The 16559-nt window shown below is 45.3% G+C and overlaps 1 protein-coding gene across 8 annotated transcripts in view; it reads right to left on the bottom strand.

Moving 5' to 3' along the window:
• FOXN3 (forkhead box N3) overlaps nucleotides 1-16559 on the bottom strand; it is a 398912-nt gene that overhangs the window by 231882 nt on the left and 150471 nt on the right. The window contains exon 1 of one of the 8 annotated variants that reach the window (XM_059182542.1): nucleotides 10620-10721. The exons of 6 other annotated variants lie outside the window; for them this stretch is intronic. The gene's annotated coding sequence lies outside the window, so the exon portion shown is untranslated. Of the gene's footprint in view, nucleotides 1-9521; nucleotides 9615-10619; nucleotides 10722-16559 lie in introns of those variants that run through there. One more of the 8 variants, XM_059182540.1, reaches the window with a different exon arrangement.

Genomic DNA, 16559 nt, shown 5'->3' with positions numbered 1-16559 from the left:
GTGCCAGAGATAGAAGGGTTTTGTTCCTTATGGAGCATGTGTGTTAGTGGGTAAGAGTGGAAACATAATATGACCAAACTCTTTAATGCTAAGGTGAGCAGTTTATAGGCACTAACGCAAAGGGCAAGAGGAAGTCATTGAGTATTTCTGAGCGCAGAAGTTACACTATCAGAAATAAGCTTTTTTTAAAAAAACATTTTATTTATTTATTTGACAGAGATCACAAGTAAGCAGAGAGGCAGGCAGAGAGAGAGCGAAGAAGCAGGCTCCCTGCCGAGCAGAGAGCCCGAGGCGGGCCTCGATCCCAGGACCCTGAGATCATGACCTGAGCGGAAGGCAGAGGCTTTAACCCACTGAGCCACTCAGGCGCCCCCAGAAACAGGCTTTAAAAGACTGGCTTGGAACTAGTAGATAAATAAGTCCCAGAAACCTCATACACAGTTCAGTGATTATTAGCAAGAAAACTGTATTATAAACATCTAAACGGAGTGACTAGATTTTAATTGTTCTCAACACTGGAAGAAATGATAATAATGTGACACTAGAGAGATGTTAGTGAACGCGACAGGGGCAATCGTGGTCTAATATCAAATATATATGTTGTATATCTTGCACTCACACACAATATTGTATATCAAATGTATCTCAGTTTTTTAAAAAAGAAGAAGGGTTGTGGAGGTGCATGGGAGGCTCAGTTGGTTAAGCATCTGACTTCTGGTTTCGGCTCAGGTCAGGACAGGGTGGTGAGAATGAGCCCTACGTGGGGCTCTTTGCTGAGCACGCAGTCCGCTTCAGAGCCCCTCCTTCTGCCCCTCCCTGCCCCCCCAAACTCATTTTCTCTCTCTCTCTCTCTGTCTAATAAATAAATAATTAAAAATAAAAAATAAATAAAAGAATAGTATTGTGGTTTCAAGATGAATTTGGGGGGAGGAAAAGAAAAAAAATGAAAAAACCCAAAGTTTTTCATTAGAACTACTGAGAAAGCAAGGCCACTGTCCACATAAAAGGTAACAAGGACTTTTTTTGAATGGCTTTTAAAAAAATTATAAAATATGCTAAGATATCAAAATATCTTAGCCCTCTGAGCAGCAGAGTTATGGGGTAAATTTTTTGGCCTGCTTCTTTCACATGTGTCTATTATATTCCAAATTTTTGACCATAAGCACCATTACACCACATTACAGCAGTGGTTCTCAGCCTTGACTGTGCAGCAAAAAAATTGCTGGCCCCCACCCCCAGTTTCTGATTCAATAGATTGGGGCTGTGGCCTGATAATTTACATCTCTAACAAGCTCCCAGGGACGCTGCTGCTGGTTGAGGGACCACACTTTGAGACCCAAGGACTACAGAAGAGTCAGCAAGACTGGAAAAAATGACTGTATGAAAGCCTTCAAAGGAAAAACAAAGAGAGATTGTCAAGTATGAGAAAAGAAGGGACGATTATGATCAAAGAAAACCCCTGAATCACCGGTTGGACTAAGTGTCTTAGAGATAATATATAAGAATGCTGTGGGTCATGGTAGAAAAGCTGCTCCCTTCCCTTGAGTGCAGAAGGAGGAAAAGACCCAGCATAGCATCACATCTGGAAGGCCCTCCACTCTTGGAGACTTTTAAGGTTTGCTCTGGCATCTTGGCCCTTGCCTGCCATCCTCTCTTGGTTTTCCCCTTGTGCATTCTTGGTGTTTACATGACAGGTTCTGAAGGGTGTAGCCTGGGAAAAGGCTTCCTCAAATTTCTCCAGGAGGGAACAGAGCCAGGAGGCTTCTTTGAAGAAGGAAGGAGGCATGTGTGATAAGGGAAAAGACGGTCAAATGGGTGAGGTGAAGCTCACTCCCTCAGGTGCTCTCACCAAACTCCAGCTTCTCAAGTCTCCTGCTGGAGGAAACACAGAGACCCAGAACCTGTCAGCTCCTCTTTGAGCAGAAACACAAGTGTGAGGGAATCATCCAGAATCCAGATTTAATCAATGTCTTCAGTTGACAAGTATTTATGAAGCATCTAGCTGCTCCATGCCCAGGACTGCATGAAGGGGACCAGGAAGGAACCTAGAGAAACAGAAGGGGCAGCTCTTGCCCTCAAGGACCCAGGAGACTTGGGGAGAATTTACGAAGCGACTATAGATAACACACACACACACACCAAAACACCGTGGCTGGAGGAGGTGTAGCCTGATGGCTGGGACCAGGTTCCTGATGTCCCTTAACCACTTACTAGCTGGGTAACCTTAGTCAACGTGCTTAACTTCTTTCTCTCCACCTAGTTTGCTCATCTTGAGAAAAGGTGGGTAAGGAGGTAGAATGCTAGCAAGGCCCTCTCATAGGGTTCTGATGAAGATCAAATGAATTAGTATTAAAACACACATAGCCCTGGCACTCAGCACCACTTTTGTTAAGTAGATAAATTAAAAGGAAAATATGGATATAGTTGACTGCATACCAATTTAAAATTTGTGTGTAGGGCCGAGGTCCTATAAATCAAGCAGAAAGATAGATTAAAAAATGAGGAAGTGGGGCACCTGGGTGGCTCAGTGGGTTAAGCCACTGCCTTCAGCTCAGGTCATGATCTCAGGGTCCTGGGATTGGGCCCCACATCGGGCTCTCTGCTCAGCAGGGAGCCTGCATTCCCCTCTCTCTCTGCCTGCCTCTCTCCCTACTTGTGATCTTTCTCTCTCTGTCAAATAAATAAATAAAATCTTTTTTAAAAAATGAGGATTTGCCATATGTAGGAAAAGGGGTTAATAATTTAAATTTAGAACACTAACAACTCAATGAGAGGGGAAAAAAAAAAGTATCGCCCTAATGAGAAAAGGGGTAAATTCACCAAAAGAGAAAGAAAAATGATGACTACACCCACCTCATATACCTACCTCATTAAAAAACAAGAAATGTAAATTCAAACAATTATGATACCTCATTTCATCTAACAGATTGACACAGACTTAAAAGGACGAACCACATCACTGTTGTCCAGGGTTCGGGAAGAAGTTGACTTGGTACAGCTGTTCAAGGACAACTTCGTGAACCCAGCCACACACCCTAATTTTCCAACTTCTAGGAATTTGTCCTAGGGAGCTTCTCTCACAAGACCATTAACTTGCCCAACAGATTGACGACCCCCATGATCCAGTGACCCGCTGAGTTTCCCACAGTTACCAGCGCCTGACACACACAGAGGATACTCAGTCAGTACTTACACAGAGGATACTCAGTCAGTACTTACTGGAAACGTGCACCAGAATATGCAACATTGTATCTAGGAGGGTTTGCTGGGGCACTGTTTAAAATCACGAAAACTCAGGGGGTGCCTGGGTGGCTCAGTTGTTAAGCCTTCAGCTCAGGTCATGATCCCAGGGTCCTGGGATCGAGCCCCTCATCTGGCTCTCTCCTCAGCGGGAGGCCTGCTTCTCCCTCTCCTACTCCCCCTGTTTGTATTCCCTCTCTCACTGTGTCTCTCTCTGTATAAATAAATAAAATCTTTAAAAAATAATAATAAAATAAAATCACAAAAACTCAACAGACCTGTACCCCTGGGGATAAAAATATATGTTTATAAAAAATAAAAAAATTTTAAAAATAGGAAAAAAAATAAAATAAAACAAAAAAAAATCACAAAAACTCAGAAACTGCTTCAGTGAGAGGCTGCAGGCATATTATGTGCTGTGGCCCACGCTGGCCCCATGCTCCCTTTGTTTCCTCCCATTTGGATTTTCGGGTCATTTTCAGTGAAGCCCTCCTTATTCAGAATCATTTTCACGTTCTCCTATCCTAGATGTGTGAATCAATTTGCAAACATTTCATAAAGAAAGAGTGTGGGGGGGGGAAATAAACGCATTGGAGAAGCAAGTTTAAGTATCTTGTGATCTTTTCAATCAGAAGTAACAAAATGATTCCTTTCTGAAAAGGCTGGTGCTCTGAGCAAACAGGAGAATCGCCAAGTATAACACACATTGTACCTTGTGTTATGGTGTCTACTGACTGGTTGTAAGAAGGCTTTCAATTGATAGGTTTTTAGTATCAAACTTTCTCTACAAACTCCTACACAGGTCCAAAGATAAGGGAAAATACGCTTGAATTAAGAATTTGTGGGGGAGATAAAAAAAAATAAAATAAAATAAAATAAATAAATAAATAAAATAAAAAATAAAAATAAATAAAAATAATAAAAATTTAAAAAAATTAAAAAAGAATTTGTGGGGGAGGGCGAAGATTTACTCCCTCTTTTCAGATTGATCTCTAACAATTTGTGCTTATAAAAGACCAGATGTGGTTATATCTTATTATATATTTTTTCCAAATCTGATAGAAAAATCTGTGCCCAGCTGAGGCACTCCATGTGGCCAGAATTACTTCTCCTTTTCCCACCTTCCAAGGGGTCCTCTGGGCAGTCAGAAGCCTGCTCTAAAAAAGGCAAAGCTCTGAGCTCCCACTCTGAGCTCCCGGATCCCATTTATCTATAGTGGAATGTCATTCCTTGGGGAAGTTATGTTCTATGAAGTCTCCACAAACAAGGAATTAGCAAACATTGAACTACTGCTCCCAGGGGAAACACAGAGTCAGGTTCCTGCGAGCTGCTGGTGACAGCATTTTTGTTAACTGATGAATATATAAACATGTTTTACTGTATTTCCACCTAAAGACATCTTATTTAATATATACCGTTGATTCCTTGACACTGAACTCACGGCCAGCAGTTCTGTAACTCATGTCTGAATCAAGATTCTCTAACAAGGCTTCTGCATATTCTCCACAAGGCAGTCAGCCTTCATGGGCTCAGCAACACAGAACACTTCACACTAGGACTGAGTGCCATTTATTTTATTAAGATTTTATCTATTTATTTATTTATTTATTGGACAGAGAGAGACACAGCGAGAAAGGGAACACAAGCAGGGGGAGTGGAAGAGGGAGAAGCAGGCTTCCTGCCAATCAGGGATTCTGATACGGGGTTCCATCTCAGGACCCTGGGATCACGACTTGAGCCAAAGGCAGACGCTTAATGGCTGAGCCACCCAGGTGCTCCTTTATTTATTTATTTACTTACTTAAAGATTTTTATTTATTTGACAGAGAGAGATCACAAGTAGGCAGAGAGGCAGGCAGTGAGAGAGGAGAAGGCAGGCTCCCTGCTGAGCAGAGAGCCCGATGTGGGGCTTGATCCCAGGACTCTGGGATCCTTACCTGAGCTGAGCCGAAGGCATAGGCTTAACCCACTGAGCCACCCAGGCGCCCTTCCTTTATTTATTTTTTAAGATTTTGTTTATTTGAGGGGCACCTGGGTAACTCAGTACGCTAAAGCCTCTGCCTTCGGCTCAGGTCATGATCCCAGGGTCCTGGGATCAAGCCCAGCATCGGGCTCTCTGCTCAGCGGGGAGCCTGCCTCCTCCTCTCTCACTGCCTGCCTCTCTGCCTACCTGTGATCTCTCTCTGTCAAATAAATAAATAAAATCTTTAAAAAAAAAAACTTTAAAGATTTTGTTTATTTGAAAGGGAGAGGATGAGAGAGACAGACAGAGAGAGAGTGCATACGTGAGCAGGGGGAGGAAGAAGCAGAGAGCCTGACTCGGGGGATCACGACCTGAGCCAAAGGCAGATGCTTAACCAACGGAGCCACCCAGGTGCCCCATGGTGCCGTTTTAAACAGGAAAATCACCAATAAAAAAGCACAAAAAGCGGAGTACAGAACAGACCACAGGACGGACACTTGTTTATGGTATGAGAACTGAAACTTGTTTGCACCAGAACGTCGCTCTATTAGATCTAAGCTGGGAATGTGTGCATTAGGCAATTCAAATTTTTGGCCACTCTGCACATGTCGACAAATGGCCCTAAAAGCACAACGAGTATTTATTAATTGGAGGGTTACAAATAATTTTTAGCAAGTACATGAATTTGCAACTATGGAATACATGAATAATGGCCGACCAGATTTAACAAACACTTACACAGTACTTACTTGGTGCCAGACCACATTCTTACGCTTGGCAAATATTCACTCATTTTGGCCTCACAGTGACCATGGGAGGAGGGTACTATTATTATGCCCCCATTATACATGAGGAACCTGAAGCACAGAGAGGTTTAGCCACCTGCCTAAGGACACACAGCTCATAAGTGATAAGGCTGGGATTTGAAACCCTACGCCTTGGCTCCAGAGGTTGGAGCCGTGTTCCAGGTAGGAACCAAGAGGAGCTTCCGATCAATCCAGAGTATCTGAATTCTTCTTGGAGAACCCCCAGAGGTCAAGGACATGAAGGAAAGGAGTGGTGGGGTTCAAGAAGAGGAAAAACCATGAGCAGCAAATAAGGGAGAAGGAAGGAAAAAAGGGACTTTTAACCTGAATGAAAAGGTACCACTTGCAAAGAGCCAGAGTTCAGCTTCTATGTCATAATCAATATGGCATGGTGTACCTTTGTAATAAAAAATAAATCAACTAGATACTGAGCATCAAACAAATTGTAAGTGCCTTGAGAGGCAAGGACCCTGCCTTCTACTTCTCTTCTGCTCATAGCATGTGGCTCAGCGGTAATCAAAAATATCGATCGCTTAAGCGAAAAAAAAAAATGCTTCTTTTTATTGCTCTCTCAAGCTGGCATCTAATAACTACACAGATTAGTCAAAGAAAAGTAGCATCATCAACCTTCTCCTCCTCCAAAGTTCTGAAGAGCTCTTATTGTTTTCCTCCGTTCACCGAGTACACCAAGTACCACGGTCTCGTGGGTTTCAGTTGCTAAGTCTGCCAAAGTGTGAACCATGCCAAGAAGGAACTTCTCTCGTTTTACTTTTGCAGAAGGATGTGAAAGAGGACAATCAATTCTTCTCTTGAAGACTGTCTTTTTGAAACAAAAGTAAAAACTGCAAATTCAACGGTGTCTCTGGGAAACATTGCATAGATTAAGATATTGCCAATATTATTTCCCTGCTATACCAAATTCCTTTTGGGGAATTAGCAACTTTTCAATTTACTACGACTGCCAAAGCTGAAGTCTGTTATACTCTATCAGATAGTGCAGTTCACCGACACTCTCTGCTTTGAAACCCTCACTCCTTTCCCAAATAGCCTCTCATGTGCCTTTAATATTTTTGATTCAGGGGCAAGCAAAACGTGCCCGTAAATTGTGAGGCACGAGTGCATGCTGAGCGCTCAGCTTCACGAGGGGTGGGGGCTGAGAAGGAGGAGGCCAAATGGACCGCTGTCTTTCTGGGGGTGCACCAGTAACACCTAATTCCCTCAAGCCCGAAGACACATGACTGTCACTGGCTTCAAAGATCTGGCCCCCAAACAACCAGGCATCCTTTTTAAGTTGGCATTTCTTCCAGAGAGGAATACTGAGCATCTTTCCTACATGCCTCACACCGTGCTAGGCCAGCTGTCTAACAATATGGATCCCGGAAGGGGGTGCTGCCCACGTTGGTGATGGCAGCCATTAGTGCCTGTTGCTCACAGCAAACGTCAAAGAGCCCGCAGGACAGAGGTCCAGGCCATTGGCTGAGACACCCGGGCAGGCTTCCATGCCCCTTGAGTGCCAGCAGAGGCTACCCGAGGACCAAGGTGGGCATGCCATACCGTCCTGGACTTCCGGACGGAGTCCGGTCCCAGGGAGTGGACGTCAGAGCTCTCCGGAGGCTGCCCAGGCCAGGTTCAAAGGGAGGGATGAACCTCACGACATCCGTTCCAAAGAAATCCCACCTGCCACTGGCATGCCCAGGCTCGTCTTCCTCACATACCAGCCTCCCAGGCAAGTCTCCAAAAGCACGGTGCGCAGGCAGCTGCAACAGTTTGCTTTCTCTCAATGCTTTGGACCAGGAAGACGCGGAGTTGAGGAAGAAGGCACGGTCAACCCCCATGATCTGGACCCCCCCCCAGTTGGCTGTGATCCTGAAAGGTCATCTTATCCACCCCTCTGCAGGAAAAGCATGGCTTTCCTTGGCCCTGGAAATCTGGCCTGGCAGATTTTCTGAAGTAAGTCTCTTCATCCACACCCATCCCCATCATACTGACGTTCAGGACTGTCACAATGCAAACCCTGGAGGGCAGAGGTGGAACCATCCTTCACCCTCTACACTCCAGCGACAGTCCCCTGGCCGGCAATGCCTGCCACCATGTGAGCGCTGGCTCAGCCCCCGCACAAGGACTCCCCAGCTTGCTGGATGAATAACTTGAATATCAAACCGAGCACAAAGAGAATAATACACAGCAGTTGCTGGAAAAAGCTCTCTCCATCCACTTCATTCTCTGTGGCAGACGCAACTGAAAGATTTTTTTTTTTTTAATCCATGAAAAACTTCTCATTGAAGCTGGGGGTGCAAAAGGCATCTGAAATGTGAGAGTCCCCGGACCAGCCCGGGATTAGAAAGGAAAGGTTTCAATGAAATACAAAAGCAACGCAGACCTGAAGGGGAGCAGGCTGCCCGACGACAAGGCAGCCAACTGCCAAACTGTCATTCTGCTCGGCGGCTGAACAGAAGGCTCGAGTAATGACAACCACAAAACTCATTTAAAGTCTGAAAAGGTGACTAATGAGCTCATTCATGCTGGCTATAAATTATTCACTACAACACTGATCCCACTCAAGACAAACAGTAAAGTAAACTTTAAACATCGCCAGCCTCCGAAGTCGAACGAGTTAGGTCTGCAAAACTTTTCCCAGTGAGAGGGCTACTCGTCTCTCCCTTGTCTATTGTCACATTCATTCTTCTGTTTACTTTTTTTTACTGCCTTTAATCAAGTTTAAGCAGACACAGCTGGTACACATTTATTTCTCTGTTGAGTCTTTTTTTTTCCATTAGTTATTATGAGCAATCATGATGCTCTAAAAATAGCAGCAAATTATATTCTCTAGAAATTGAAGGCTGACCTTAAAATGAAGCCCAGGTCTTCGGAAAGAATATTCATATGCACATTTGGGTGAGTGACAGCCCCGCACAAAGGCGAAACACAAGTGCAGAGCATTTTCTACTCTTTGAGAGGTTTTTCAATTTGCTTCCAAATTTCCTTTGGCTCTGGTGGAAAAGGGTTGGTTGCTTCAAAACCCTACAACACAGAACCTGCTTCCAGGGGTCACGTTTTGGTGAAGAATTTCATGAACACTCGCCATCTTAACAAAATCAAAGTTCTCAAAAAAAAAAAAAAAAAAAAAAAAAAATATATATATATATATATATATATATAATAAATAAAAATAATAAAAAATTTAAAAATTAAAAAAATCAAAGTTCTCTGATTTTGTCATGATGGACAAACCCGGCGACAGATTTGCCGAAAACCCACCATGTTGCTGAGGGCTCCCCTCTGCTCAGTTTCCTGTTTAATATTAAAGATAGAATTGCAGCTCTTCTGTTTTTCTAGACCGCACTCTTTGCTACTCCTGTCACTCCGGAAAGCATTATGACTGCAGAGAAGGAGTCTCCTGTTTTTCAAACCTTTTTTTCATCTTAGTGGCTATTTCCAAGACAGAGGCAGAGTGAAGAGTTTCCGACCTGCCCTAGTAGATCTTTTAAAAATAGTCCCCAAATAAGTACTTACATTAGCTCTTGGTCAGATCGCTGAACATTCTGTATTTTTAAACTGCTTTGAATACTTTGAAAAGGAGCCACAGAAAAGCCACAGAAAACGCTCATATTCAAATCCCTCCAGATGGAGGTTCTGACTAACCAAAAGTGAAAGCACAGAGGTCTGAGGCTGAGTTGTACCCTGTGCACACCTCGAGATTACAGGGGAAAAAAAAAAAATGAATGGTCCGGGGCTTGGGGAATCTTGCATAACATATGAGAAATAATGCACAGAAGGCAAATCGAGACAAGGGCTTTAACTTCAACCCCAGACTGGGCCAAGCTCCGTCTCCATTTTAGGAAAATCTTTCACACTGTTTTCACAGTTTCTTGCACATGAACTAAAGGCTTGTCCAGCCATTTCTGTCGTCTGAAATGCAAAGCAATTTTTCTTTTAAGTAGAGAAAGAAGAGTCCTGCAATATTTATAGCAAAGTACTTTGCCTCCTACCGACGCAATCTGGTTGGTCTTCACGTGTTTGGCATGATTTTTTAATCCACGTTTCTGTATCTACTCAGAAGCCATTCTCTTGGTCCTTGGTGCAGTGTTGCTCTGGGGTTGTTTTTGTTGTTGTTGTTGTCTTAAACAACGTGCAAAACCCCAATTCCAACCAAAGACATGGAAAAACCTAAAATGGTATCCTAGGGGAGGCTCGGCTGTTCTACATCCCTCCACGAACTCAATTCCTGTCAGCTCTCTGGTACAAAGGTGTGGACAAAGTATTGCTTGGAAATCTAGCCACATGTTGGTAATGTGTCTGCCAGACGGAGCTTGCCTCTCCTTCATGGGTGGGAAACATGGCTGGTTCCCAGCTGCTACACACACACACACACACACACACAGAGGGACGGCCCTAGTCTCTATCTTCCCCCTGAAGGAGGACCAAAGGTAATGTTAATTCTGCCTGCAGATGTTCAAGGCACCTGCCCAGCGACAGCCAAAACAGTGAACACCAACTACCCAATTACGGCAACCCTAAGAGTGATAAAACATACATAGTGCCCAAAGCTCCCCCGTGCTTCCTATTCGCTTGGAGCTTTGCCAGCATTATTTATTTCTTCCTTCCACTCACCGTTAGGAGGGACGGAGGCGCGGTCATCCTCTTACAGACGAGGACACTGGGCTGAAAGAAATTAAGGCATCTGCCAGCGGTGCTTGTTGCGGTGAGCTGGAAAGGCGAGTCCCTGCGCGGTTGGGGCCCGCAGAGCACACTCCCTGCACCGCTGCGTTCTCTAACCTCTTCATCCTCTCTGTGCCTAATTTCCAAGATCACAGAAATGTACCTTGCTGTTTGCAATCTACCTCCTGGGCTTCTCCGTCAGAGATTTTTGGGGGATTGTTTGATCTGGGTTTTGCATAGCATTTTGCATAATGGGCCACTAACCATGATGCCCCCTTCTCTCTATGCCCAGGTGCAGCTCCTGACGCTTGCAGAGAAGATGGACACCATTCATGGAACAGACAAGCATATCTACGAATTCCAAAATACCCAGGGGCAAGGGTGGTACAACAGCGCTGTGCTCCTATCTGAATCAGAAAGCATGACGATTATGAAAACAACAACAAATAACCCACAGCAGTGACGGCTCCAGGGGCCAGGACTGAAACTCCAAGTCTCTCCCCACCTTCCCTTTGGGTGGACCCTCAGAAGGAACAAGCTGCTACTGAGGGGCCCGTTACACAACTCAAAGAACAATCTACCCTCCCCCAGGCCAACAAATGAACCTTTCTCCAATTGCTACAACCCCTGGGATGGAGCTCTGGTGGTTTCACTTCCAGCTAACGCCTCCATTTCACCAGAAACCATTTTCGAACTGTGTCTTTTGCCCTTTGCACACTGAGCTAGCTAGTTATTGCCTGCCAGTTTAGAAACACGACTGACCACCACACCAGAACTATCTTCCAAAAGCTGAAGTACAGAGAAGTAGATCGAGGCACAGACCATCCTTTGCCAACTCTATAAATACATTCCAAAATCAAGTCGCCATGAAAATCTACTGACTGTACTACCAATCAGATTAACCTTTTCCCCCAGATCCTGGACAGAAGGATGAGACCCCCTACAGACTCTCTACAGAGGCACCCCTGTGCCCTACAGGTGCTTGGAGTCTCCGCACAGTCCCGGGCACTGGCGAAGTGGAGGAAACAGGCTCCAGCAGCTCACTCCCGTCTCCAGCACCTGCAGCATCTTCACGTTTGGGTACCAAGGCCGAGGGGTTCATTCCGTCATGAACCACCTCCATATGCTTCCTTTGAAGCTCATCTGGTGCCACAACTGGACACCCGTCTCAAGGCTATAGCCAAAGACTTTGGAAGAAGTGGATGAAGGAGAAAGTTGAGGTCTGTGGTTTCAGCTATCCCAAGGATCTGATTCCACTGCCATTTAAAGTCCCTCTGGCTTCTGCCAACAGCAGCTCCCTCTAGATGTGAATTCAACCTCTCAGCTTCCTTGTGATGCCAGCATCACAGCAAAGCCTCCAATGCTTATGCTAAGCCCTGCGCAGACCTTCCTGGATCTCCTGCGAATGAACCACCAACTTGCATTTGCTATGCAGATATGCTTCCTAAGTCAGGGGCTTCCTAAATCAGAGCAGGTTTCATGAGCCACGTTCCAGGGCTCCTCCCTCACATCCTCCATGGCTCATTTTTCTAGATCAAAATCTACAACTCATGAGTAGGAAGAAAGTCACTTAAGGCTGACTGCCCTGACTTATCATTTAATCTACACAGAGCTATTTATTTACTAATTACATTCTGGGCCTGACAGCACTGGCCAGAAAAGATTTGTTTATTCATTACCAAAACCAATTAATGTAAACAGAAAATAAAATCTTAAAGGTTACTCTTGGGAAGGACTTTACTAATGGTGTCGGATGAGCCCCTAATTAAATGAGGCAAATGAAGCCCGAAGAAGCAAAGGGATTTAGGGCACATGGGTAGCTTCCTTGCCACTGTTCAACGGCACCCCAAAATTCCAGTCCTGTGGTGTGAATGGGACTGACCCCGTGGGTCGGCTTCTATAGCGAAGGATGAGCATTAAAGAAAGAGCGGGCAGGTCCAGCTAGGACCCACTGCACAGGCTACTACATGTCCTCTGTCATGTAGATGCGTGAAATGGCTCTTCTGTCATTTGCAACCAAAAGCTTCCCAACAGATAACCGTGCAGAGTCAGTAGCAATGCCAATTTCTTGACTCCCCGTACACAGATATTTCTGCCACAGGAGAGTCTTTAACATAGCAGAATAGAAAGCCATATTTTGACAAATTCAGGGGCTGAACTTGGTAAGAATCAAAAGATTTGGAGGAAATACAGGAAACTAAAGACCGTCATGGTGCTCTTTAAACATATGGCTTCATGTGTAACTGTGGCTACATTAATAGAGTATTACTGATGACTGAAGAATCCATGAATGGAGATTAACTGTAGAGAATTCATGGTTAATGAGAGAGGACCACTCTATTTTTTAAATATAGTATGTATGTATGTATGTATGTATGTATTTTTGAGCGAGAGCAAGCCCAAGAAGGTAGGAGGGCAAAGATGGAGAGAGAAAGAATCTCAAGCAGGCTCCATGTCCAGTGCAGAGCCTGACATGGGGCTTGATCCCAGGACCCCAAGATCATGACCTGAGCTGAAATTACGAGTCAATTAACCAACTGAGTGACACAGGCACCCTGAGGACTATTCTATTTATAACTTGAGAACAAAACCTAACTCCCACTTCAGTCTCAGAGTTGGTCCTAAAGCTGGGCTCATCCCTACCTCCTGGAGGGACAATGTCCCAGTTTTGTATTTCCAAGCGCCCAGCTCCAAATCAGGTGCCAATGGAGGGATGATGCAGGTCTCGACAGCTAAGTCTATTGAGTAGTTACTAGATGAAGACACCGTACTGTGTCTTATCTGCTTTATGTCACTGAATGCTCCCCGGCGATCAACGTGAGGTAGACTGATCAGAGTAGACAATTAACATGTGTTAATGATACGGAAGAAGTGACCATCAGGCACACGGAACTCTTGTAAGATTAAATTTATTGTCAATGAGAACACATTCTTTAGTAATCCTAAAACTATAAAATTTAAAAAGATGAGTATCAATAGACGTGATAATCAGACAGGATCCAGTTAACATTTATAAAGAAGGATAATTTGCCAGCAGATCCTGGGGCTTAAAGCATCCGTACCCCTCGCTCACGTGGCCCCTTCCGTGGGCCTGGGAAGGACCCCAGCCACGTGTGGAATGAGCACCTTCGGTATTTAAGCTTAGTCATCACACAGAAACACTTAAATGTCCTGAAGCCCTATGGCTCATATATGAAAAAAACCTGAGAAAGGTTCCCCGACATCTGACAATAATCCGAAAGATTTACATGACATTACCAATAACTGCTTGTAGAGCAAACAAACTTTTTCTCCTAAGCCATCAAGAATGGAAAACAAGCTCCAACCAACCATGCTAGAGGAATGAATGAATTATCTTGCTGTTCTCTTGAGGGAAAATGGCATTCTAAAATCGCTGTCATAGGAAGAAGTGGTCAAAGAGCACACAGCCCAAAAAAATGTAGGAAAAGAAAGTAATGCAGACATATGTGAAATAGCTAATTGGTAATAATATTTGTGTTATTTTCTGGATTTTGTGATTCGGATGTCTACTTTGAAATACATATATATTATTTTCTTTCATCATGTGAAATAAATGCTCATTCGTAAACCTGGTTTTATGTTTGCAATTTTACATTATTTTACATTTTTTCTTGGCGATGGCTACCAAATCGAATAGGCCTGTGGCCAGACGGGCCTGCATCCACTCTCCATGAGCCTGCTATGAGTGAGGTCACTGCTTTCTGCAGACTCACAGTTGGCTAGGGGCTCTGTGAGGCAGGTGCTGTTATCCCATTTTACAGATGAGGGATCTGGGCCTCAAGCACGTTAGAATGACCTACCAAAGGTTACCCAGCTGAGAAGCGGCAAACTGAACCCAGTTGTCTGATCCATAGGGCATCTAGCCAGGTGCCAGACCACCTTGCCAGTCCTGCTTCTTGGCCTGCCCACCCCCACTAAGAAAGAAAGGAAAGGGCTACCCTTCTGTGACCCAGGAGCGCCTTCCTGGCCTCTGGCTGCTGCACAGCTTCCCGGCAGGGCTGGGGAAGGAGGGGCTACCTCACGCCCGTGGAGCAGATGGAGCTCTATTTCAGTTCCTGGCAGAGCAGAGGGTTTAATCTTTGTCAGTGGACCACAGTGGGACTCTACAATGGGTCACCTTGGGGACACAACCTCTTGGTCAGTGACCAGTCGTCCCCTTTGATGGCATTTATGGTTCAGGGGATGCTGATTAGGCTGTAGCAAGACAGGTATGGTGACACGGGGTCCTTGTCTATACCTCAGTGAGAGCTGAAAGCTACGGGCTGGAGGGAGGGACCCCAGGGGAGGAGAGGGAGCCGACTGACCACAGAAAAGGAAGCCCAGACCTAAGTGTGAAGGCACATCTGCAGCCTCAGCTCCCCTTCCTCCCCAACCCTAGGACTGACCCTTGTGTCAGTCTTCCCTGGACTCAGGACAGGAAGGACCCGCTATGTTTCTTTCCCACTCAATCTCTGTTCAAAATGATGACCCTGGGGGGCCCCCGGCTTGCTCAGTCGGTAGAGTGTGCAACTCTTGATCCTGGGGCCAGGCATCTGAGCCTCGTGTTGGGTGTAAAGATTACTTTTAAAAGGGCGCCTGGGTGGCTCAGTGGGTTAAGCTGCTGCCTTCGGCTCAGGTCATGATCTCAGGGTCCTGGGATCGAGTCCCACATCGGGCTCTCTGCTCAGCAGGGAGCCTGCTTCCCTCTCTCTCTCTCTCTCTCTCTCTCTGCCTGCCTCTCCATCTACTTGTGATTTCTGTCAAGTAAATAAATAAAATCTTTAAAAAAAAAAAAAAAAAAAAAAAAAAAAAAAAAAGATTACTTTTAAAAAAAGGTGAAACTATAAGGCGGTGTGTACTTTACCTTCTTGGGGCAATGAGGAGCCCAGGGGACCAGTGGAACACAAGACCTTGGACTTCACCTTTAAAATAGTGTTACTGGTCATTATCATCATCGGTGCTTAACTCTCAGGGTCTCCACTCTGCCCTACTCTCCCCAACAGCTAGAACAGAAAGGGCCATCCTTCTGCAAGATTGGGGTAGACATACACAAAATCCCAGAGAGAGAAACCCACTTCCCAACCTCAGAGTGAACTGTGCTAATGAATGGGAAGAACTAAAGCGTCCTGCTGAAAAGGAGGGAGCGGTGGAAGTGGGCAGAAGGGCAGACCACTGGAGGAGCCTGCGCATTCCTCAAAGGTGAGGCCTCTTCCAAGACCCACTCTGCACCCTGGCAGCATGAACCCTGGAGTCTCAGTAACAATAGGAGCTAGTTACTTGGTGGGGGTAGGTCCCCCGATGTGGCCAGCTGACATTCCCAACAGCACTCAATAATCAAATCCCCCCATCTTCCCTTCTGATTCCCAAGCTCACCAAACCCCTTCAGTAGTATCTCTCACTGTCGATTAATACACAAGCCTGGGGTGCCTGGGTGGCTCAGTCGATCTAAGTGATGCCTTCGGCTCAGGTCATGATCCCAGGGTCCTGGAATCAAGCCTGGCAACCAGCTCCCAGCTCAGTGGGGAGTCTGCTTCTCCCTCTCCCTCAGCCTTCCCTCTGCTTGTGCTAGCTCTCTCACTCGCTCTCAAATAAATCAATAAAATGTTTTATTTTATTTTTTAAAAGATTTTATTTATTTATTCACAAGAGAGAGAGGCAGAGGGAGAAGCAGGCTTCCCCATGAGCAGGGAGCCCAGCGACCCCGGGACCACGACCTGAGTGAAGGCAGACGCTTAACCATCTGAGCCACCCAGGAACCCATAAATAAAATATTTAAAAAAAAATAATCCAAGAACCTTCTGATTTGCTCCACCTGTCCTGCGAGCTCAGCTAACCCGTACACTCTGGGGAAACAGGTGTGCTCCCCAGGGCTGAAGACAGTTCACGAAAGTG

Source organism: Mustela lutreola, chromosome 7, assembly GCF_030435805.1.
Source record: "Mustela lutreola isolate mMusLut2 chromosome 7, mMusLut2.pri, whole genome shotgun sequence".
In the NCBI taxonomy this organism is placed as follows: domain Eukaryota; kingdom Metazoa; phylum Chordata; class Mammalia; order Carnivora; family Mustelidae; genus Mustela; species Mustela lutreola.
Note: the sequence above shows the minus strand (reverse complement) of the source record. Positions and strands in the feature narration are given on the sequence as shown.